The following is a 25,813-nucleotide window of genomic DNA, read 5'->3' on the forward strand; positions in this document are numbered from 1 at the left end:
TATAGAGGAGATGTACTCCTAGTCACCAACAGCTTTGATGCTGTAGAGGAAGACAAACCAGGAACGAAAAAGAAATCTGAAACATAATGGATACAGCCAATTTAGGAAAGCTCTAGTAGAACAACACATTGACATAACCCTTGTGTGCTTGAAAAGTAAAGATGATCCATTCTGTTTTGATATAAACCAAGCAGATTTAAAGGAAATAGACTACGACTTTCAAGATCAGACAGATACGCTGTTAAAGAACACCACTGCAGAAAAGCACAGCTCAAAGTTTTCTTGACATCCTATTCCTTGTCCATTTCTTTGGGCAGATTTTTCTCTTCCCCACTCTTATTCTTTACAGAAAATCAAGCCTTAATTTGAGTCACCCGGGATACAGGAGGATAGGCACAGTTTCTGCACATTTGCTTGACAGAAATGACAACTATTACTTCATGCATTTGCAGGATGGCCAACCACTCCTGGTAATAACAAGAAGTACTCAGGAGAAGGCAGCCACCATTTCAGCTACAGCAAGCTAGCAAAACCCCCTTTGCATGGGTGAGTCCTCTCACAATGAACCTTAGTACCCCAAATACATTGAAAACAGCAGGAAGGATGCCATTTCGCAAATTTGAGAGAAAAAAAAAATTAGTCTCTGGAGACTGCAGGAATACCCACTTTCATATTGTAATGGTAGTTTAACTGTGACACAACATTTTATAGCACATACTTAACCATACTACTAATTAATTCAGCAGTTTACCTTATGCCTTTCTTCATGTATTTACTCCATGTTTCAGGAGTTTAGCATTTTGTGGGTTTTTTTCTATTTAATCATTCAGCTATACCTTCCCTAAAAACTCAGGAGGAAAATTTTCATTTGTCCACTTAAAATGTGGATTTTCAATTAAACAATTCGGTCAAATCAAACATCCTCACAGCAGTGCAATATACTGTTCAGTTTTAATTGTTATTTCCCTGCCAGATTCTACTTTTCAGTCTAAGCTATTTTATCTACATGAGGATTTAAAAAAAAAAAAAAAAAAAAAGACATTGTGTATCAGAAGCGAACAGAATAAAAATAAATGTTATACACACTCAGAAAAATATTCCCTCACCATTTCTGAACTCAGCAAAAAATCCAAACTGTTTTTGCTCAAATACAAAGGGTGCTTATTTTGACATAATTTTGAGAAATTAGTGAAAATACACAATAATCAAATCAAAATTCTGCCAACAAAATTGTTTCCTTATTTCATGGCATTAAAGTAGCCTCACTTTACCCTGCAGGTTGTAAAGGAAGCATTAAGTTTAATTAATCTTTTTATTTATTACAATTGACATTTGCAACTATGATTGCTTTCCTCCTGCTTCTTAAAACATTACTGTTACTTTTTCAGTTTGGCCTTCTAGCTGCTGAAAAAATGACACAAATAACCTAGATATCACATAAGATGGAGAAATAATACATGCAAAATTAGATGGAACACAAAAGTCTAAGCAAAATGCACCTGACAAGACTCAAAAAACTCTGGTAACACATTTGGGGCACAGAGGGAGGAAGGCAGGGAAAGCTTAAACAGAAATTCCTTGGTTTTCCTACTTACACTATTCAGTATAGAGCAAGTGTAGTAAAGATTTAACTGCAAACCACTGGTCTAATCAGTATTTAGGCACAGTATAAAAGTGAGTTGAAGCAAGTATGAAAAACTCACACCTTTCAAGAAAATATTATTTTTTGTATACTAGGTAAGCCACATTTACAATTAAGTACAAAAATTCCACAAATTTCAGCTCCCTACAAATCTCCCTACAAATATTCAGAAACTTATTGGTGCAAGAGTGTTTTGTAGGTGGTTGTTTACTGGTGCATGATTTTATGTTGGGTTTTTTTGTTCACTTGTTTGTTTTACATCTAGAATACCTCAGTTTCAGAAGAAACTGTCTTCTTCTTTCTCCTTTATACTTTAAGGTGGGCAACCACTCTCTCACATAAACCAAGGAAAATGTGCTTTCCCAGTAAAAGGAAAAAAATATTCTTTCTCCTATGAATATAGTCTCCAATTGGCAGAACAATGAGGTGGTAGACTCACAACCTAGAAAAGGCCTTTTTAGAGGAATCACATTAGAGTTGGAAAAAGACAATCAGAGTGTGCTAAGCTCTATCAATCCCCTGGTGATGATTAGCAGTGAAAATATTTCACAAGAGCTGCAAAAATGCTTAAGAAACACTGAAGCAAGAACTGAGGGGAAAAAAAAAAAAATCCCAACCAAAACCAACATCCTTAGGAAGTCACAAGGAGCTTCTCTATGGTGATGTTCCCCTTTCACTCAGATGACTCCTCCTCCCACCATTGCATGAAAGCTACACCTTTGACCTTAATGGAAGGAGGATAAGACCCCATGAAAACTTCCTATCATTTAAATTATAAGAGTTCAAATAATACTACTACTGTTCAAGATATAAGTAGACATAGTGGTCTCCCGCAATGCATTCCCCTGCCACATCAAGTGAATTTGAATAGTTTTTTGTGCCTTTCAGTGCAGATTGCAAAGACTAAATGTGTAGGAGCAAGCATGTCTGAATGCAAATAGAACTTCATCAAATGAAAGACTTTCCTTATCTCCTTAACAAAGCACTTCAGTAAAGGAAATTTTGTAAGACAAGATATTCTTGAATACACTAATAAAAAATAAGGCAAATCTTTCTGAAGTTTATGATTTTCTAATTAATAATTCTTGCCTAGAAAAGCATTTTTAATAGAAAGACTAATTCATAAAAATAAAAACTTAGCCTATTCTTATCTAGAATCCATCCACTATGCTTAAAATTCAAACTGTAACTACTAAAGTAACATGCTGTTTCCAGCTGGTTGGCTACAAGGCTCTTGTCACACTGTACAATATTAATTATCTTGGTTTTTTGTTAAGTATTTCAACCTGGAAAAAAAAGTTTTCTTCCTATCCAAATAGAGGTCAATGGGAGGTGAAGTTGTACAGTCCAGCCATCAGTTATTAATATGGGGACTCTTGCTATTGTAATACAGACAAGGCAGGATCAAGTTGATTTAGTTCTCTGGTAATATTAATAATGAATTTGACCAATGGTCTCTTTATATTGAGAACAAAAACAAGCCTCTCAGTTTCCACAGACTAAATTATACAATATTCATTATAGTTCTCATCCATCCACAAATCACAAGATTTAGTGAGAAAAGACCTGTCCTAAAATACAGGCATAAAATATCACACTGAGATGAAACTGTAGCTGACAGTTTTTGACACCACTTGGTCTGCACAGATCATGCAAAGGAAGAGAAATCGTGGTAAGAAATAGACAAATGAATATTCAGCCCTATGCCTCAAAAAAAAAGCTGTTTAAAAATTCAAAAGACAGTAACATGGTTATGAGAATATTTCTTTCATATTATCAAACATTAGTCAAATCTCCCTGATAGCATTGCAGGGGAAAAAAAAAATGCAACAAGCATTTTTCCTGTCGTAACGAAAACTGAATTTTCCATATTTGAGGTCATTTCTTGCACATATCTATAATTTTCTGTACATTTTAAAACATATTCAGCTTTGCAATTCATTCATAGATCATACATTTTATAAGAATGATATTTCTTAAAGGAATTCAAGACTGCAAGTTTCTTTAGTCATCTATGTTAGTTATTGGATGAAACACAAACACAGTTAAAGAAGTTTCTGCAGCAAACAGATGCTTAGTCTCTGCTTGATGATTTATTTGTCTTCAGTATCATACAAAAGCAAAAGGATGTTAGACACCAAAAGTATTTCACAACTATGATGCTTAAATGCACACGCTAAACACAAGTTAAAACTGGTATATGCATTAGAGACAACAAGTATTTGTTAGATCTGTTCACAGCATATAGTTATTTGATTTTTACATGTGTAAGTACATATAGGTATGCATAACCACGTGTATGTGTAGGGTTAAAAATCCTCCTAATTTGGAATAGAGTACATTTTTCCCATGAAGGCTATGTAGACTCTGAATTAGCTTCAACCTCAACATCCTAAGTAGATGCAGCTACACAGACATAACAGTAAAGTTTCTAAAACCTTCCACAGAAGGTAGAATCGATAATTGGCTCCGAGTAATTTGAGATATAATACAAGCAATATCAATTCTGATAGTGGAAGTACAGCCTTATGCGGTTCTTTCAAAAGTCAGCTCACACACAGGTTTGTCAGACAAAATGCTACATGCTAATCATTTGTCACTGATTCATAATGTCAGATCTGTCTGTGAAGAGCAAAGAGGACTAAAATGGTAGAGACATGAATTCTTCCCTTATTTTCTACTTTCTTCATGCCCTGTACTGATTTTATGATCTCTGTTAACCTCATTAAAAAACTGCTTGATTTGAACACAACGCTTAGTCGAAACAAGATTGTCAGATGTTTGAAATGCTGAGAGTTAATTCTGTAACAGGATAAACCCCAAAGGTTTCTTTGCAAAGGTGCCTACTATCCAGCATGGTATCATGATGACCTTGGTAACAGTATCTGCTATTCCAGAAGGCCTGGTACATACTGAAACTCTGATTGTTTTCACCTATTACTCAGATATTTTGTCCTGAGTTTGAGATCAAAGCTTAATAATGAGGGATAGGTCCTTACAGTTTCTAAATTATGCCTGTAGGCAAAAGCAAGTCATCACAGTTGGCTGCTCTTGCCATAAGCAAAAACATAAACCCCATATACAGTAGCAAAGTATAGATAAATTCAAATGCATAATTTACACATTTCTCTTTAAACATTATTGTTGTTATTATTGTTGTTCACACGAGAGTAAAAATACATATAGTTTTCATTGCGGGGGGAAAGACAAAGTTTCTGTTCTGAGAAGATTAAAGAAGTATAAAGCAAAAAACTAGAAAGAGGAAAACCAGAAAAGGTATATGAGGAGCAAGAAGGGGAGGAGAACAACTCTTCCTTTTTCACACATTCCTCTGTCTTGCTACAGGCATTCTTTTCCACCTTTCATTAGTCACATCAGAAATTATAAATTTCTAAAAATTTCATCCATGTGGGTTAAAAACAAATGTGTCTAAGCAACTGCTTGACTATCCTGCCGCCTACCCTGCTACAACACCTTCAGAGCCGAGTAGCCTCACTTGACTAAGTTTCTACTTGTAAATTGGACAGGATTGAGAATTAGGGGTGGGATGTTTCCCTGCAATATATGAAAATCTCAACTTAAGGTGATCCTGTAAGGGCCTATTGCAATATTAAGTTTCCACCTTTAGCTGTGAAGAATATTTGATAGTGATTTGCTGAATTTATTGCTGTATCTTTTTTAGTACTTTCAAGTACCTATTACATTTTTACTCCTTTCTTAACTCTCCAGTGTTAGCACAATTATTGCATTTTCACACATAATTTCATAATAAACATAGACACTTATTTTGTATAATTGATGAAAAATATGCAACAGATTATTCTACATCAGCAATATATTTGGTGATATCTTAAGATCATGTAAGGTCACGAAATGCTGTGGAAAAGGCTTTCTCTTAGACAGTATGGAACCACTTTGAGGAAACAGAATAAATATCAGCAGCAAAGGCATCACTGGGTTTGACAAAATGTCTTAGACTTAGTTGTACCTTCCAGTAAGGATATATCTCATCTCCTTAACTTTATGGCATTTATAACTGTTAAAAAATTAGGCACAATGTGGTTTTGACAGGCTTGAGTCCTGGAAAGTGCTAAGAACGAACAAAAGTATTAAAAGAACTGTGATCCCTGGCTCTATCAAACCCTACCTGATATCTCTCAGGATAGTAAGAGAACCACGACTGAGCACTGTAGAAAACAGTCTGACATCTTATATTGTAAGTTATATTCTGAAAATATTCTTCAAACATAAAACAAAGAATGATTCACTGATACCTGTGATCATCTATGACTAAGTGAAAAACAGCCAGAGAAGCACAACAGCTTGAATTTGCTAGCTAGATGCCATTAAATGTTGCTCAGAAAGTGAGAAATGTTGTGAATGATGTTTTCCAACATCAAGCTGATCTCCCTGGAGTTCTCTGTTAATGTGCACACAATGAACACAATTCTCCCTGTTGCAAGTGAAATAATGAAATGTATTCATGAGGTTAAAAGAACAGCAAGCCTGGTAAATCTGTTTCTTGACTACCTGGACACAACAGAACATATGTGCAATGAATAGACAATGCAGAGAAGCCAAGTGGAGGAGTGGTAATGTGTTGGCTGAGAAAAACAAACAAACAAACAAACAGAATCAAACAAAAACAAGAAAAACAAAGCAAACAAAAAAATACTCTCTTCTTAAAACCTGAAATTCTGGTGTACTCTCTTGAAACATTATCTAGGGACTGAGAACTGTAATTCCCATTATACCCAGCCACATGTTATCCGTAAAGGTGTGGAGCCCAGTCTCACTGAATACAGGGTCTGGAAGTGTAGCACAACAGACGAGAATGTAATCACAATTGGTACTCTCAGCTATAAGGAAAGCACTACTCAACACTTCCCATCTTCAGTAAAAAATACAGACATCAGAAATATGCAGATACCATAAGCAAAAAATACTCATAATAGTTTCCCTTTCTATTCCAATATAATTTTCAGCCTGTTCTGTATCTTATAGTTTCATTCTAAACACTTAAAGAAATTTGTTTTAAATACATATGAATATACCATAAGCTAGAAAACATTTCCATCTGCTGGGAAAATGAGAATGAGAAATCCTGGCTATTGCTATTTAGCAATAGATTGAAATTGCTATAGAAATGTATTGGCAATTAACTGCATGATATAAGGATTTTTAAAAGATGTCTTGGCAGCCATGTAACAGGAGTTCTTCCAGTCTCTCAGTACTTGACATGAACTCTGCAAACAGCCTTCACAAATGAGCGTCTGGGATGAACAATATAATTCTTTAAAAACTAACTCTTTAAATATCTGGCAGAATAAAATAAGCACAACAAGATCTAGCTGGTTAGTTACTTTCCTTCTGTTAAAAAACAAACAAACAAACAAACAAAAAACCAAAATAAAACAAACAATCAAAGAAACAAACAAAAAGCCTGCATCTGTTCCAAAGCAAAGAAAAGAGACCCTCTTCTCAGCACCTATCAACATTAAAACACTGGTGGGCAGTGGGTTATAAATGTCAGTCTGTTTGGATTCTAGCCAAGGACTAGAAAGATGGACCCAGAGAATGTATGGCAGCTCAAAATGACACTTGCAGGACAAAGAAATTCTGGTTTGCTGTAGGCAAGATCTTATACTTAATTTCTAGTAAATGAACACTTGATTAGAGTAGAATAAAATGGAGTAATCAATTACCTACATAGTTTAGGAATAATACAATTACTACCAATTAAGATAAGTGAAAACTATGGGAAGTACATGCAATAGTCAAACAGAGCTTTCTTGGCAGCCAAGCCCAAATTATGGAAACAAGGCATCACAACATCACGGCTAGAATCACATTTATTCCCTGGATGAAACACACTTCTCTGATCTGCTACAGCAGATATTTGGTAGTTTCTACGTATAGAATTACATACATTATTTAGCTTGATTCAAAGACACTGATGTTCTATGGTAATATAAACAATGTAAGAATTTTGAAAGCAGAAAAAATCCATATGGGAAATATAGTAATTTTTGGACTATTTTTCATAAATAAGCCTTTTACTGTCAAACAAGGTAAAATTTCTATATGCGAATAAGTGTGTACGGCAGATGATCTAGTGTATTTTCTGTGTCTCTTCAAAGGAATAATAAATTTTACAAAAAAAGCCAAAATTGTTTATACAAAGCCTTTTTGTCCATTTGATGTGTTATACCAATACCTAGCTCTTGTGGCGCACTTGTCATCCATAGATGTGCAATTAATTAATGTAAAATGTAAGACTGCATAAAACTTACCTTAAATTTAGGAAGACAAGGTTTTAATTGGATTCAAAAGTAAAAAGTAGTTGGTATGTTGTACCACCTCCATGTCAAGTTTACATGAAAATTGCGGTGGTATTTCATCATGAGAGTTTTACAGCACAATATGACCATGGCAGTGAATGCAGACGCACTTCCAGGTTTGCTCCAAGTTTGTGATTTACAGGTTTGTCACAGCATTTTGTGAAACAAAGATAATTAAGGGCTAACAAAGATGTAGAAGACACATAAACATATGAATGAAGTCCAAGCACTAATATGAGTAAGAAAGGTGTAGTGAAATCTAGTAATAAGGTTAAAAGTTTGGAAATATAAGGATCATGTTGTGTGGAGTGTTTGGTCTAGTGAAATATTTAGTAGGAAGGATCTGTACCTGGCTCATCTTACAAGACACAGAGTAAAATTAGAAATATAGACTTTTATGATAGTAAAGAAGTTACCTTTCTATTTATATTAATTTTAGTTAAAAATCCAGTTAGGATCCAGATCATAAGAGAATAAACACTCTGAAGAGTTGCAAGCAAGTGTTGTAATTGTGAGTCCTTATAGGCTCTTGAGCATATTTTAGTAAGTATTAATATATTAAAACACCTGGAAGGTGTGTTTCACCCACCAGTCTTTAGATTCATACTTGAGAAGAGCATGAAATAGACAACTTATTACATAAACTAACGTCTCAGTGACATCATACTTCCAGTATTTTACTGTTAGACTTCTGATAACAGGAAATAAGAGGCAGTAGTTTGGAACAAAAAAAATACCGAATCAAGCTAAAGATAGAGGCAGGGAACTATAGGCTCCTGAGGCCTCACTGAGCACTGTCTCACTAACCAGTGAACTTCTGTCACATTTGCATTTCTAAAGACACTCAAAAATTAAGTTGAAATACTGAAAGAAAATTCTGTAATGTATGAGATGCAATTATCAGATAATTAACAACTTTATGTGTTCTGGATCTCCAATACTGACCAACGCTCAGTGGAAGTATCTAGAATTTAAACAAATTATTTTTACAGGGTTAATTGGGAAAAAATCTCCTTAGCATTCAACATTCCTGCTGTAAGACTTGCCAGAGAGGAACAAATACTACGCAGAAAATATAGAGACAAACCAAATAATGTCTCCACTGTAGGTTGTCAATATTCAACTCACAATATTTATTGCAAGGCAACCAAATAAGGTTGACTAGCTTGATGTTAATTTATCACAGTTGCAATAGCCTGAAAATAGCCTTTATATCAGTTTGGTGGAAAGGGGACAAGGCTCAAGAATAAGCAATAGCAGTTTGGCCATATGAAGACTGGTACAGCAAAAATCCATATCATGGATTTCCTGTCTACTAGCACACAGTCTAAGCCTGTGGCTATGGTGAACAGCAGGAAGATACCTGAAGAAAGTAATGTAAGAAATGTGCTCCTCTAGTGCCTTTCTTAAACAACTCCTATAAGGTGGTGCAAAAGGAATTAATGGGGTTAAGCAGTAGATAATTCAATAATGACATGTAGTTCAGCTACTCATTATTTCTTATCAAAAGGCAGAAAGAAAAATAAAAGGATATTCTCGTAGCTTTTTACAGAAGGCTGATGCTCCACTCAAAATTCTGGGGGAAAATACTGAGCTGTAGGGTTACAAATAATGATGATCAACTTGAACAAATAGCAAGTCTGAAAAAATTTTTTTACTGGAGCTTTACCCTTGAGCTTCCATGAGGCAGTTTGTTACCAAGATTTTCTGCTATTATACTTTTTGCATCTATCTCTTTCTGTTAGCCCTGTCTCTGCTGTTTTGTAGCTTCTTTACAAACCTCATTGTAATGTACTTTTTTGTATTGACTTTATTTCTCTCTCTGTTCCCCCATAAGTACTGCAGTTGTTAAAACCAAACAAATTAATAATTGCTAGCACTGTTATGCCATGGAGTGTAAACACAACACCAAAGCTACAGGTATGCAAGGTACTGGCCAAAATGGGTAGTTCCCACTATTATAATTAGCTATGCATTGATCAGTTTTATCCTCATCCAGCTTTCTGATCAGCTTTGTCTTATGATGGGTGACACATGTCCACCACACATGTGGACTGAGTCATTCTTCAATAGATTTTGCATGATGAGGCTTGTAAACAGTGATAGCTCTACAGCAGGGGTGTCAAACTCATTTTCACAGGGGCCACATCAGCCTGGCGATTGCCTTCAAAGGGCCGAATGTAATTTTAGGACTGTTTAAATGTAACTACTCCTACACTTCTACAGTCCTAAAATTACATTCGGGCCTTTGAAGGCAACTGCCAGGCTGATGTGGCCCCTGTGAAAATGAGTTTGACACCCCTGTTCTACAGGGTAAACTATATTGGATAAGGAATTACCTCTATAATATGTAACTTAAATACGTGTAAAGGATTTATCAAGCTGGTGTAGCTAACACATAAAAGTGACTGTGTTCTTAAGAAGTTCAAAGAAAAGTGTGTTGACAAAATAATAGAGAAAAACTTCCTGTTTCTTACCAGTCTTTTCTTGATAGCTTAACTACATGCACAAATAGGTTAGAGATACCACCAGTCTTCCAATATGATAAACCTTAAATTCACATTTGTCTAATTCAACACCTTTTCTAATAAGTGGCTTGGATCTACCTTTATCATCCTTTGAATCTAGATGAAAAGGAATTGTGCAGTTGGAGGAGTTAAGTACCTCAGAATCTGAAGCTCTAACACAGTGACCCTCTATACTGCATAAACAGTTCATTTTTAATATACACCAGCATATTAGAATGGTTTAAAGTTTTGTTGAATATTGTAGAATCACAAAATGGTTGACATTAGAAGGGACTTCTGGAGGCCATCTAGTCCAACTCCCTTGCCCAAGCAGGGCCACCTGGAACCAACTGACCTGGACCATGTCCAGATGGTTTTTGAACATCTCCAAAGATGGAGACTCCACAACCTCTCTTGGAAACCTGTGCCAAAGCTTAAACTGGAAAAGAGTTTCCTGATAATCAAATAAAACCTCTTGTCTTTCAATTTGTGCCTGTTGTCTCTTCTCCTGTCACAGAGTACCATCAGAAAGAGCTTCTTTAAATATTTTTTGCATCCTCCTTTCAAGTATTTCTATACTTTACTAAGACACTCCCTCTGGACTTTCTCTAATGCAGGTGAAATGGTCACACATCCCTCAGCCTTTCCTCAAAAAGCTATAGGCTAGTGTTCCAAATATTCATGGATTAATGCATGCAAGTATGTGTGTGTTTATAGATTTGTATATGAGGTTTTAATCATATACATCTGTGTGCATGTTTATATGTAAGTGATTTAAGTTTCTCTTTTGTAAGTACAGTGTGACCTTTGACATCATTGAAGCTGTAAACCAAGCCACTGTTTTAATTTGTTGTGGTTTAACCCAAACTAGCAATATAACCACAAGAGAGGCTTACTCACTCGCTCCACATCTATGGAAGAGAATCAAAAGAGAAGGGAGAAATTTGTGTATTGAGATAAACACAGATTAATAAAATAACAAAATAACACTAATATACTACTACAACTAATAATATATACAAAATGGAAATAGGATATAAAATAAGAGATACTCAATGCAATTCCTCACAAACTCTGTCTGCACGGAGTAGCCAGACCCAGGAAACAGCACCTGGTCCCAAACAGCCAATCCTGAGAGAGAAAAGAGAGAAAAAGGCAGAAAGGCCTTCAATTCTCCTTAAATATTAAGCATGATGTTAATGGTATAGAGTATTCTTATTGATCACTCTGGATGTCAGTCAAGGTCTGCCCCATCTGTGCCCCCTTCCTGGCTGCCTCACAGATGTGGGCAGAGATCTCAGAGACCGTGTCTCCCAGACAGCAACAATTAAAAACTTTAGCTCTGCCCTGGGTGATATCATCTTGTTCTCAAACTAAATCCAAACAATGACCATGCTAGGTATGAAAAAGAAAGGTTTCTAACTGCATGAAGAAAATTAACTCATTTTCAGTCCAACCAGTGCATAATTGTAACAAATCTCATTTAATTGTTTTAAGTCATTTTATTAATCAGCTGTTGATCAAGCATTATCAGAAATCATATTTTAAACCCTAATTTGCTGCTAGATCAAAGTTGTGTAATCTTCTATTCTGCAACACCTTTCCTGTACTTGTTTCTAGGCCTTTAAAATCATATTGTAATGCTTACTAAATGCTTGTGATAAGTAATTCCATACTATTGGTTGCTTAGTGCTGACACATACATCATATACATTACACAACAAATACAAAGAAATAGACTAGTGCAAGACCAATATGTTGTACAACCTATTTTAAACATGAAGCAGTTAGAAATCATACAAAGTGATGTGGAGATGCCAACAGGGCAGAGCTTGCGAAGGTTTGGTAAGATCACAGAGGCTGAATCTGTACTGTGGGTCAGACTACTTCCATAGCGTGTACTGCAGCTCTGGTCTCAGTTTACTGGGGTAGAGAAACATATGTCTGAAGTCAACTCCCTCCATGAAGCCAGTACCTTAAGGTGAGAAAACTCACAGAGCTTCTTCATATAGACTTAACTATGAATATTCATTTCTCATCTGTGTGCTTCATAAGAGGTTCAGTTTACCGGAGCATTTAACTTTATGCAAAAATTTCAGAATTAAGAGCAAAAATGTTACATATCTGCTCCTTGTATATTGCAGAGCTGCAGAGACATTCACAGCACTGGTCATAAAGCCATTACAAGTTTCCATTGCAACAACATTAAAATTGTTTTCAGTGAATTGAAACAATGCATTCGGCTCACAGTTGTGTTCTACTGATGTTGAGGAAGCTTCTGGAAGATGACTTGTGGTTGTTGGTTGACTCAATACTTAGCTTCTGTCCACATGACTGAAATGGAAATGAGCTGTCATATTCTGGATATTAATACAGCTTTCAATACAGTTGTTAGTAAATATTTTTCATACTTTTACCAAATCTACATGTCATTTCACGACCAGGAGTAGCAATGTAGGCAGTCAGGTGTAGCAGATGTATTTTTTACTCATGATTTTACTGTAAGAAGTATTTTGTCCACTTTCAGGTAAATACTTTCAAAATGAAATTACTTGTAAATTTGCATATGAAAAAATGGCTCAAAAATTAAAGAAATAAAGGGAAAAAAAGTTAGCTGGAGCCTTTAGGTGTTATTTGAAATCAATGTTACCACTAAATTTCACCAAGAAATTAAATGGCTCTGTTTTCACAGCTGAATGAAGCCCAGAGGCAAATCTTATTTCTTCCAGGTAACAGATCCAGTATGTCAGAAGACATTGGCATAGACTGCTACATTTCTTCATGCTTTACAACATCCGCAATTTCTTTGTTTCTTTTACCAATCTGTGAGTCACTTGTGGGACAACGAGAAACTCTGGCCCTGGGTGTACATTCTTATCAAGGTCAGGTCCTATTGCATCTCTGACTTTGAAGAAAACATTCACATGCAGGTAGGGTGCTGGGAAGGAACTATAAGTCACTTCAGTAGGTCCTCTTCTGGGTTGTCAGGAGAAGAAGGACTGGACAAAGTATCAGACAGCAAACTCTTGCTCAAGTGCAAACGTGTTTAAATGCTTCACTATGACTTGTTGCCCATATGCATTTGGTAATGTTCGTTCTCATGCTTAAATATGGCAGTAAGAAATTAGCTGACATACGTCTAATTGTGGCTGGTTGATAAATGTTTACCAAAAGCAAATTTTAGACTGTTTTGGCACTGATTGTTTAGCAGAATAAAGTGGATGAGAGTTAAGTGCAAGACCGTGGCATGACGCTGAATATAAATCATCCCCTATTTCTCAGGTAAGCAATAATGTATAACATCATGTCACTACTATACTTAAAGCACTAGATTTTTTTAGTGAAGACAAAGATAAAATGTATCCTGTCTTGCCCTCTCCCCTGGTAGACCTGCGTACAGTGTCTATGACCTCATTTGTTGTAGTAAAAGATCTGTCTTATGTATGATTTTAAATAATGAGACACTGAATTAACTTCTGCATAGGTGAAATTGTCACGTCTGCCTTTCCTAGACTAAGAGATGATAGCAATTCTGGTGGAAATGGACTTGAACACAGGAAGTCGTTAAGTGAAACAGTAAATGGAAGTGACTCAGCTGCTGCAAAAAAGGACTTTGAAGAGAAAAAGGGATTTTCCCCGTTCCGCACCCCCACCCCACACCCCTGCCTTTCCTATTGAGGGTTGCTGAGCAACAAACTTGTTTAAGGCAAAGACATCGGCATGGGTCATTACGAGAGAGGAGTGAGTTCCTTATTCATAAGGTACAGCATCCTCTAGAACAGAGGAAAACAGAGCAATCTATAAGCATATGTGACCTTAACAGACAACAGACATGAACAAGAGAGGGGGACCATCAAAGCCTTAGTATAAGCAGAAGGATTCTTCCATATTTGTCACATATTAGCATTATCAGTAGTTTTCTTTATATGGTCTTCTGGAACAGATTTGCTTCGCATTAACACAGACTGAACTGGTTTATTGCCATTGTTCAGGTCTGGACCAACAAACCTTTAATAAAGTTACCACATGTAAATTTTCTTTTTTTTTTTTTTACCCTTTCTGCCCTTTCTCTCCTCACAGGTTTTTCCTTTTTTCTCATTTTTTTTTTTTTTAATGTTGAGGGGAGGGGATGTTTGTTTGTTTTTTAATATGTTTGCCTTTGTTGTTTGTTTGTGTGTCTGTTTGTTTGTTTGTTTTGTTTCTGTTCCTATTCACATCAGGACAAAGTCCATGATTTGGCTTCTGTGGGCAGAGCTGATTGCAGCTGTTGGTCTTGTCTGGCTGTAGCCACTAAAGAAAATATGTAGTTACCTTAGTGTCCCCCGTGGTTTCTTTTTTATTACTATTGTGTGTTTGATTTGGCTTTCTTGTAATGTTAATGCAAATGCTGTATTTTAGGGTATGATTGGTGATTTCAGGATAGGTTCATTGGTTTTCCCTTAGCCCAAAATCAAGAAAAGCAATAATCCTCCAGTGCAATAGCTCTGATATTCAGATAATCATCTTCATCCAGTGTAAACATCCAGGATATTGACAAAATGAAAATTATTCTTGTTTGCACTCAGCACACTTATAATTTTTTTTGTTTAAAATGATAAAAAACTACTTAATTTAAAAGCCATTCCATTAAAAAATAAACCAAAAAAAAGAGCATAAATCAAATAATTTTCCTTGAAGTCACTATAAACACTGAAAATATAGTCAAATGTTTCAGGTGTCAGATTGCTGATGTTTCCACAACTTTTGCAACATTTTAAAGAGATAGTAGTTTGAAATTTTTTAAATAATTTGTTCCCTATTCTTTAAAAAAATCAGAAGGTAGACATAATTTAAAGACAGTGTTAGGGAAGCTGTGGAAAACAACAGGACGAAATGACTTAATAAAAGTATTAGTATTGCCCAGGTTAAATCTCCCGTATGATAAATAAGGCAAATTCCTGTCCGACTTAGCTGTAACACAGCCTTAGAGAAAGCTCCACAATTGCTGTTTTCCTTGGAAAATGCCCTTTTTATTTCAGACATATTTTCAAGTGCCGAGTATTCCAGTGTCAAGATGCAAATAACAGACATGTTCTCTTGTATCTGATCATAAACCAACATAGTGTGTATCAAGAACAACAGTGAATGTGCAAGAAGTAGTAACAAACAGCCAACCAAAGGTGCTTATTATGATCTTTCATTTATTTTCATCCCTCCTGACTTTGCCAGATTTTACAACAACTTCACTCACTGCTGCTTCTTACAGATTTCAAATATTTCTCCTGTATTTTCCACACACTCCAACCAAGCTCAAAACTGTCCTAGAAGTCTTTGTCCATTTTATATAAGATTTTTTTTTTTAATTTCTATAAGTACATATTATGCATCATCTTAAAAAGAACTGTGGTTTTTTGTGGTTCCAGTTAAATGTCTTGGAATACAAGACAGAGATCTGGTTAATGACTCCTGTCTGCTCAAAATGTGCCCAGAGGAGTGATCAGTGAGAGAACCTGTTTTCATGACTACAACAACACAGAAAAATCTCTTTCCACCAATGTCTTTAAAGTCCCATCTTCCCAAATGTCTGCTGCCTGCCATAAGGATGTTCAGGACAGCCTTCTAGCCCTTCCAACCTTCCCAGGTGATCATGGTCTCATGGAAACAGTTTAAATTACAAAAACTCCCAAGAATCAACAGTAAATTTTCCTAGATAGTCCCTCGGAGAAACAAGTCTAAAAAAATCTGGTGCAATTTAGAGGGTGACACTGCAGAGCTGTGTTCCACAGTCTTTGTTCCACAGTCATTCTGCAATAATGAAAGAGAATGAAAATGTCAACAGCAAAGCCTGTTCAAGGGAACTGCGTTAACATGTTCATAGCTTTTGCAGTCAAGTTGAAATCACTCTCACTCCTTGTTTGCAAAATTATTAGACACTACTGACGTTATGAAATGTTTTCTTCTAAGCAAAAACGTCATTTCTTCAAAATATTTTTTTCCTTAAAGATATTTTAGTACAACATTGACCCATATACTCGTTTTGTCTATTAGCTTAGCTAATACCTCTAAATACTGAAGCACAACCGCATCAAAAGCAGGATTAGGTTTATCCAACCTAAAACTGAACTGCTCATTCCAGTTAACAGAAGGCCAGCACGTACTCAGGGATTTGACACAACTATTCTGTCTGAAATCCATTTAATCCATTTACTTGTGCCTTTCCTTTATAGTTCCCAAATATATTTTTATTCCCTGTGGCATTACAAGTCACATTAAAAATTTAAATGCAAGACTTAATGAAGGAAAGAACTTATATCTGGACAAACCGGGCCTAATCCTTCTCTTATTCTATTTTTTTACTCTCCTTGTGGTGATGAGCCTACAGCAGTACTCCATGTATTTCTTTATAAGTTATTGCAGACAGACAAGAGGTGCAATGACAGTTGTGACACCAATCAGCTTCTGAACTCCTTTCTGAAAACTTTGGAGCAGAAATTCAGAATAAAAACATCGGCAAAGCTACCAGTTGGAAATTAGTCTGGTTGTCTCTCCACTACATAAATAACCAATACTGATAATAAAAATATTACCTAAATACCGAATATGTAATAATCTTGCAACTTGTTAATTTTTCAGACTCAGAATTATTGCCATTTTCTATTACTTGCTTTATTTGTGGACATTCTTTAAATGATGGAATTAGCATATCTTTTTACTACTATTACAAGTAATTTTTACTTTTTGTCTAAAAACCTGTAGAGCAAGCCTTTCCAGAGAAATGACTGAAATATTTTCATTTCATATACATATTTTCATTTCATTTACATTATTTCCCTGGTTAAGGTGCCAAGCAGTCATGAATGTATCAAACAAAATGCCTACCTGAAAAGTATATTTGAACTAATAGCTCAAATACAGCAAATGACAGAACAAAACTGATGGAGAACCAAATCCATCATGTCACTGAACAAATTCTTAAACTTTAGTTGCTGGCTTGAAGAAAGGTGAAATCTTCATTGGACGTATTTTATGTGCAACAATTTTCTCCTTTGTTAAGAAGTCTTATTTGAAGAACTCGCTGCCTCCATAGACCAGATTCATACATTTCTGTCAAGACTATATCCTGCAGTTTGATAGAGTGAACTATCTAATAGGACTTTTCCACCTCAATCTTCTGTCTTACAATAGTACAACTTCTAAGGATACATTATTGGATATCAGTCTTCTTAAAAACAGTGTAGTCTCCATCTTTTAATAAATTGCATTCTTGACAATTTATTACTGACAACTAAATAGGAAAAACTAAAAACTGCATTCAGTAGTCCTACTCAGGATTTCTTTCTGAAAGCACAGAGATTTTAGTAGAACAGGCCTGGTTCTTTTCCATGTATTTGTATTAGTGATGGAACAATGGCATCTGAAATGAAGTCAAAAGAGAAAGGCCGTATTTAGCCATTATTTTATAAATTTAATTTATGATTTCTAGTTCTCTAAAATTTGGTGTCTCTAATATTTCCCACTAAATTAGAACACTAAATCAATTATTTAATCTTCTTTGCACCTGTTTCTGGAAACACAAACCCCACACAAAAGCAAGGGTGAGAAAAGCAAGGGTAGATTGGGAAAGAGGAAAGGGAGAATCATTTTGGGTAAGGGCGAAAGGTGGTTTCTCCACCTACTTAACAGTGTAATGATAGAAATGAAGCACAATACCAAATCGGAAAGTGTCTTGTGAATGACTCAGCAGATCCAAGGTCCTCTGTGGCTTTGTGATAATATAGGAATAGATGTTTAAATATATTGTTTCTATTTTCAGTAATATATGTATGGGTTTTTTTCTTATGGAAAAAAGTAAGTCATCTACAAACTAAATTAATGGAATTTATGTAAGTTTTTTGTCTTTAACATGTCAGTAGAAATAAGTAACACTTCTAATTTTACTGTACATGCCAACTGGAAATACACTGTAAGAGTAAAATTAATTTCTCATTACAGCTTTCAAATTATACTATATTTATCTGTCAAACTGGGAAGCCTGCCTCTCTTAATCACTTCCACCATCCTGGGTATCAAAGTTGAATAAATATTGAGCAACTATTGAATAAAGAGCTACTGTTTCTTCTCCTGTGTGAGACTGAGTTGGACATCATGGGTCTTTTTTCAGTCCCCTAATCAATGCTAGATATTTGTCTTCTTTGTTTCTGCTAAGAGTCTTCATTTAAAGTCTATTACACTTATAAAAACTTCCAAAAAATATTTTATGATGAGCTTAGTGTCTACTGGTTAGAAAGATAATACCATGGTGACTTGCTTTTAGTTGCCAGTTTTGTTATTGTTGATTTCAACATTTCCGTTTCTTTGGGTTTATTTGCTTTTCTAATACAGCAGATACTATGCTGATATTATGTGGATAATAATGATTAAGAACATCTCAGTGCATCTTTCTCAAAAAAAGTACCATTATTTGCCTTTCTTCCCAAACATTTAATCCCTTAAATAGCAAATAACCTGCGGCGGCTGGCAGAGGATAAGGTACACTCTGAGATAAGCCTCCAGGTGACAGCAGTTGATCTCTGGAATAAACTGCCCTCCACAACCACCTCTAAACTTTCCTTGCCTTTCATAGCACAGACAGATGTGTTTCTAATCTTAGGAGTGGTTAACACCATTTCCAGATTTTCCACCAAGAAGTGAACAAACTTTTACAAAGGTTGTATACTTAGATGAAGCAAAAGTTTTTCTATTAATTTGTTTTTAGTATAGCCTTTAGGAAACACATCCAGAAGCTTGCAGACAACAGTTTGAAATTCTGTTTTCAGAGCTCATGGAGGAAAAAGCAGTAAGTCTAAAGCAACAATTATCATTGCTTTTTTTTTAAAAAAAGGGAAGTTTCCTTTAGCAATAATTATTTTTTTAAAGGACATTCTGTTAAAAAAAAATCTTAATTTAGGTACACATACGCCACTTCTAAGGAACTGTGCTTTGCTTTCAGTGCCAGTTGTAAACTGGCATATGACTTTAAACACTCTTATATTAAAATGGCAGAAACAGATAGGCTGACAGGCATATCTGAGTAGATGGGAATGATCATGTCTTTTGATCTGCTGGTGATGCTTTCCTAATGCAGACTAGGAGGCTGTTAGCTCTTAATTGCTGCAAGGGCATATTGCTGGTACATCTTCAGTATGAGTCAGACAATGCTTCCTTTCTTTATCAATTAATCTATGTCTGTTCTATCTACAGATTGTTGTAAACTGAGAGCCTGATGTCAGAGAAGAAGAAATTAAACACAAATATAACAGTTTTCAAAATATAAAGGAGAAAATGTACTTCCTCTTTTCACAGAATAAACTCAATCTAAAAAAAAAAAGACAACAAGGTGAGGAAAAATAATGTGAAAACAGGGAGATGAAAAGGAATAAAATTCATCCAAAAATTACATCTGAATAGTTGAGAGATTAAAAATGCAATAAGTCTTTCAGCGTACCCTGAAACCAGTTTTCACTTTTGCATATGCTCATGTATTACAAAGATGAAGACTACAGTAAGACCATATTTATGAATAGGTACATTTTCATGTGAATGACAAATCATATACAATATAATACTTCATGGATTTGTACCTTCTCTTGAAGATTTCATGTGATTTTTTTAAACAGGGGGGATGTAATTTCTGGTGTGAAACAGGAAAGAAGATAACACGAACTACTAAGTGATAGCCGATAGGCGCGTGAACATCTGAGTAATTTCAGTCCATCAGCTAATGCATTTATGAAGTTCTGTAAAAAGTGGTACTCCATTACGTGTATATCAATAGAACAGAAAAGCTCAGAAGATCCTGTCAATTAAGTGAATGTGCACATGGTTTTCAAAAGATATTTGTAACTGTAGTAAGAAAATACCTTGTGACTGTAATTACCCAGCTAAAATAAGAAACCTCTCCATGTGTCTTCTTTACTATCTGCAGCAATAAGAGTTATATCTCTTTCAGTTAACATTAAACTTTTTTGGATATTTAGGGGGCTTTCCTGCACAGTAAGAGGGATTTGTAGTTGCAATTGATGCTCTTGCAGATCAGATTATATCTGTTTTCCTCTAAAACAAAAAAAATGTAGGTAATTTAGGGGTTTTCTTTTACTTTTTTACATCTTCTAAAATCTAATATCATTAAAGTTAAGTTTTAAGTTTTTAAGTCACTAACCAAGTAAATTCTCTCCTCTTCTGGAAAATAAGGCAGTATGAATAACAAGATAATACTGGCTTCAAACTGAAATTTATTAGGGGGCTAGGTACTGCTCTCAGGGTATGATTTGTAAGAGTCTGAAGTCCTTGGAAAATGTAGAAACAGATGTTTCTAATCCTCATGATTCTGCCTTACACCTTTCTTTGCCATTGCAGTATAATTCTCAGAGGGACTGAAATTTCAAATGAAACATCTCAACTAAAACAAGCAAAACAACCCAACACATTCTTGGACGATCATTTCCTACCTGTTTTATGACCTCACAAATACTTGGGTTGGCAGACATATGAGGTTGATGACACAGGTAGGGGATCATTAAAGCAGCTTCACCACTTAAACCAGTGTCTCATGGTGTATTTACTTCCTCTGATCTACAAGTTCTTTTTTCCCTATTACCCCACTAATTCTGATGAAGTTACTCAGCAAAACTGTGGGTTGTCAAATCTGGGTTTGAATTATGCTCTCAATGAATGGCTATATATTCCATTGGTATCATTTTTATCAAGATCAGCAGTCAAAATACTTTTTTTTTTTAATCTTTCAGAAAACAGCTATTATTTTTATTTATTCGGATATAGTCACACACATTTTCCATGTATTCGTGAATAGTGAATAGCATTTTATGTTTTCATAGGTTTATTCATAGCATAAATATAGGCATATAGCCTTATCTAATCATAATGTACAAACAAGAATACTTCTTGTGCTACCCAGCAGTCCTACATCTTAATAACAATGGGTTTTAGGGCTAATTTCAAAAAGCAGAACCTTGAAGTATCATAATAAAGTCATAATTTCTAGTCTGATGCACTTGTATTCCAGGCAAGAATACTCAACATACATAATTTCTGTATAAATTGTGTGATACGTGTATCTGCAGCACTGCAGAAATAGTAAAGGCCCATTCTTTGCTTCGCTGCTTTTAATGCAAGTCATCTAACAAGGTAATGAGGTAGATGACAGGAAATTTAATATTAATTTGGCATGGCCTATTCAAACCTTTTTTTTTTTTTTTTTTTTTTTTATATAAGAGCTTTGTGATTTACGTAAAATAATATCATCTAGTCAGAGACGTCACTATCTGGATCTATTTACTCAGAACAGTATAACTTACTGCAACACAAAATTTACCAATGCCAACATTATCCATAGCCTACAGCAAGACAATAAAATCTTGGCTTTCCAAAGCAAGAGTCTTTTTATGCAATGCTGCAGTTGATTTCCTTTCCTACAATTGATTTTTATTATATTCCATAGTCAAGCACTTTCGGCAAATTTTAAGATTATCTGCAATATGTATTCTTGGAATAAACTTGCTGTAGTCATACAAGTTTTGTAAACTACTCCTGTAAATGCATCTTACAGTTTAATATTCTCAGATTAAAGAGATCATCACAGCATTTTATATGCTGAGGGAGGCAAAAAATTTACAATGGGCAAATCACTGATAAACATTACTTCGAGGTTTGAGAGTCCACTCCACATACAGCACTTAAGGAAATTGTACTGAATGAAACAAACTTTATTTTTTCTGGAAACATCTTCATTGGGTCCCAGTCTTTATCATAAAAATGATCTTTTCAGTGACCTTTTTTCTATGTACATTAATCCAAAATATAACAACTGTGACTGAGGATAAACAAACAGTATTCACAGTACAGTTTCCCATTTCCCAGTACTACAATAAATATATGAGTGGTGATGACAACTTTTCTGAACAATGGAATATTGATTGGAGTTTATTTTACCTTTCCATTCAAGCAGTCATTGAAATGACATTTCCAGATAAACATCCTTTGATCTGGGATGACTGCTATTTGCCACAGGTGCAAGCTGCACCGTTGACTGAAAAAGCACAAAAGTTGAAAGGAGTTGGACAATGATACAAAGGTCTTGCTCCCCATAGTGTTAACTGTTTTCTAACATATTGCCTTCTGATGCTAGAAACTGAAATGTCAAGCAGGGCCTCTTGGCCACAGAGATACAGCCTGCCTTCTCAGGTGGTTTTCTTGGCATGAGAGTAGTTAGGACAGACCATGAGAGACTGCTGTGCTTTTTAACTCTTTTATTTCCTCTTGTTCAGAGTATGGTTCTGCTTCTAGCATTATCACCTTTACAAACATGTGAAAAGGACTGTGAACGTAGAACTTCTTCAATCGTGTCATGTGAGCTAATAAAACATGGTACTTTTCCTCACAAATCTAGCTGTTCTTGTACTCATACACCATCACTGTTGCAAGCGTACCCTTAGAGGAAGAATGGCAAAGTTTCTGCTATTGTGTGGAGATAAGACACTGGAAATACACTACCTTGCCCTCTCTCAGCAGCATGTCAAAGCTTATGGTACCTTTTGGTATTTTGAGCTAAAAGATCTTAAGTTTGCCACAGGTTGTATTTTTGAGCTGGGAATGGGTATTTCTGTTGTTTTTTTCTGGATTAAAGAAGGTCATCCACTGAATGTACTCACAGAGGTATGTTAAGATCTACTTTAAGTCTGTGTTTCATATGTTCTGTCCACTGAGAAAAAAGTTACATTCTTTTTTGTACAGTTTTTAGTAGCGATGATTACTTCTTTGCAGGGCTCAATTACTTAGAAAACAGATGTTTTTGGAAGTCTATTTAGATATTACATTAATAATTTAGAACGTTTCCTTCACTGTTTCCTCTCTCTGCCAAGCTTTTGCATTTATATTAATTGTATAGGTGCTGTTTTCTCAGTTACTCAGTTCATTAGCAGTGCAAAACTCCTGAAGCTCTGGTGGTATAAATTTTTTAGAGAGGTTCACCTTTCTCAAGGAGCAATGAAAAGGGCAAAGTCATGACATAATTTCTCATTTTGTAATGGGAAATTTATTCAAGCATATTTTTGTCACCATTTATCACTGAGGACACCTTACAATTAAATGCCTTCATTTGCACATAAGTAGCCCAGAAACCTTTTAATGTCCCATGGAACTCACCCTGGATTTTCTTTTTTTTTTTCTTTTTTTCTTTTTTTCTTCATTTTCACTTTCAGCTCACTGCTGCAATCAGAAATACTCATGTCAACATGGTTAACAGTTTTATACTTGAATTTTTGAAGAATCAGTTTTAATTAACAGGAAGAGGCTCCTCAAAAGTGCAAATTAAAAATTACTTTAAAAGTGTATGTGAGAACAGTGATCCAAAGCAGGTTTGCAGGATGGAAAGAATCCATATAATTTTCTCTTGAGTTATCAACACATGGATTAGCTGAAACAATTGTGTTCCATGCATGACAGACAGAAAATCAGACACTACCAAGAGTCATGAAGAAGGTTTGTCAATAGATGATATAGAACAATGTCAAATGAACATGAGAAGTTAATTCTTAGGAAGCCAAATAGACTCTGTAGCCCACAAACTTTGGTCATTTCCACATTTGTACAAAGTCTTCCTCACATCACTGGTTGTCTTTTAAAGTCCCTCTCAGAAAGTTACCTCATTACATCACTATCATTAAAATGTTTTAATGAAAGTATTTTTCATTGTTTAACACATTATTTCTCTGGTTATATGCATATTTATTTATTTAATAATTGGTTAAAAAAAAAAAAAGAAAGACAGAAAATAGAAAGAGAGAGAGAAATTGAAATATATCCCTGCAGTGCTTATTTTCTATCTAAGGTGGTCTGGCTGTGCACAGGTGTCCATGTTGAGAACTGAATTATTAACACATTAATTATAATATGAAGAGCACTGATGTATTGTCTTTGAATTACTACAGGAGTATCTAAAGACTTACAATATAGGAGCATCTCAGCTTGCACAGTGAAAAAAGTGACTTTGCAAGGGTCCATACCTTTCCAGTCCCTGCCATCTACAGACACCTACACTTTAGACAGGTGTTAGTATGAATTACAGTTCAAAAAAAGGGTACTGAGATCCAAGGGCTAGTAACAGATTTCTGCTTTCCTCAAAAGCACCCTCACTGTGCACAATCGGTATCATAAATTACTCTGTCTCTTTTCTTCTCTTGTACTGTTTTTCTCAACACCAATCCTTCTGTATCCAATCCATCTGAAACTTATACTTTGTGTTATATGCTAATATCATCTCCCAGCTTTTACCCCGTGAACTGAGGAAATGACATTCCTCTGTGCTTCCTAGAAATGTCAGGAAATCCCACAACCCGTAATAACCCTGATCGGCACTGGGGCAAGCACATTCACAAGTACTGACAGCATCGTGCCATCAGGCCACTGCTGATGTATCTCAGGGCTATTGACTCAATAAAAACTGCAATTTTGAAACCTGTAGATGTAATTCTTTTTACAACAAACTACCTTTAGAAGTGTGGGCTACCTGTGAACATAATTCAGAAGTGTTTGGAATAACTAATAGCTCTGCAATGTGAGAAACATAGACTTTCTTCAACTCTGAAATTAATAAGAACATAAATTTATAGGAACATTACTAAAATAAACACCAAGTCACCTATTTTAGCAGCCTGGGAACTGTGTTGAGATGGTTGACAGTAAAGAAAGCAGAATTTATTCATTTCCACTAACCTACTTCAATCATCAATATACAGTATACTTCTGTTTATTCAGATTTATGTACTACTGCACACAGGCATTGTCATATACTTTTGTAAATGCTGTAGTATAAATCATACTAATGTTTATTTTACGCTGTTAGTAAGCTCGAACACCTAATGAATAAAAGACAGATATGAGAGTGTGATTGACAAGCAAGCCGTTTTTCCATAAGGACACTGAGACAAGTGGATTGACAGGACTGCGGAAAGAGGGTGTCTTTGCACCCCAAGCAGCAACAGAGGCTCTGGGGATTCACCCCACAAAGCAGGAAAGTTTCTTCTTGGAAAGTAGACAGGTTTTTATAACAAAATTTCCTGTCCAACTGCGTGCTGTTCTGCATACTGTAGTCCCTTCTGCTTCCCAGCCACTGCCCTGGAGCAGCAGGGTGCTGCACGCCCTGCTTGGACTGTGGCCACAGGAAGCATGCAAACCCACCAGCACCCACACAAAACCAAAGTTACATGGAAGGGCTCTGTCCAGATGCTTCTCCCAGGGAAACCAATGGAAAAAAATTAAAAAGTCACCTCTGCTTGCCCTCCTGCTTC

Source organism: Patagioenas fasciata, chromosome Z, assembly GCF_037038585.1.
Source record: "Patagioenas fasciata isolate bPatFas1 chromosome Z, bPatFas1.hap1, whole genome shotgun sequence".
Lineage (NCBI taxonomy): Eukaryota > Metazoa > Chordata > Aves > Columbiformes > Columbidae > Patagioenas > Patagioenas fasciata.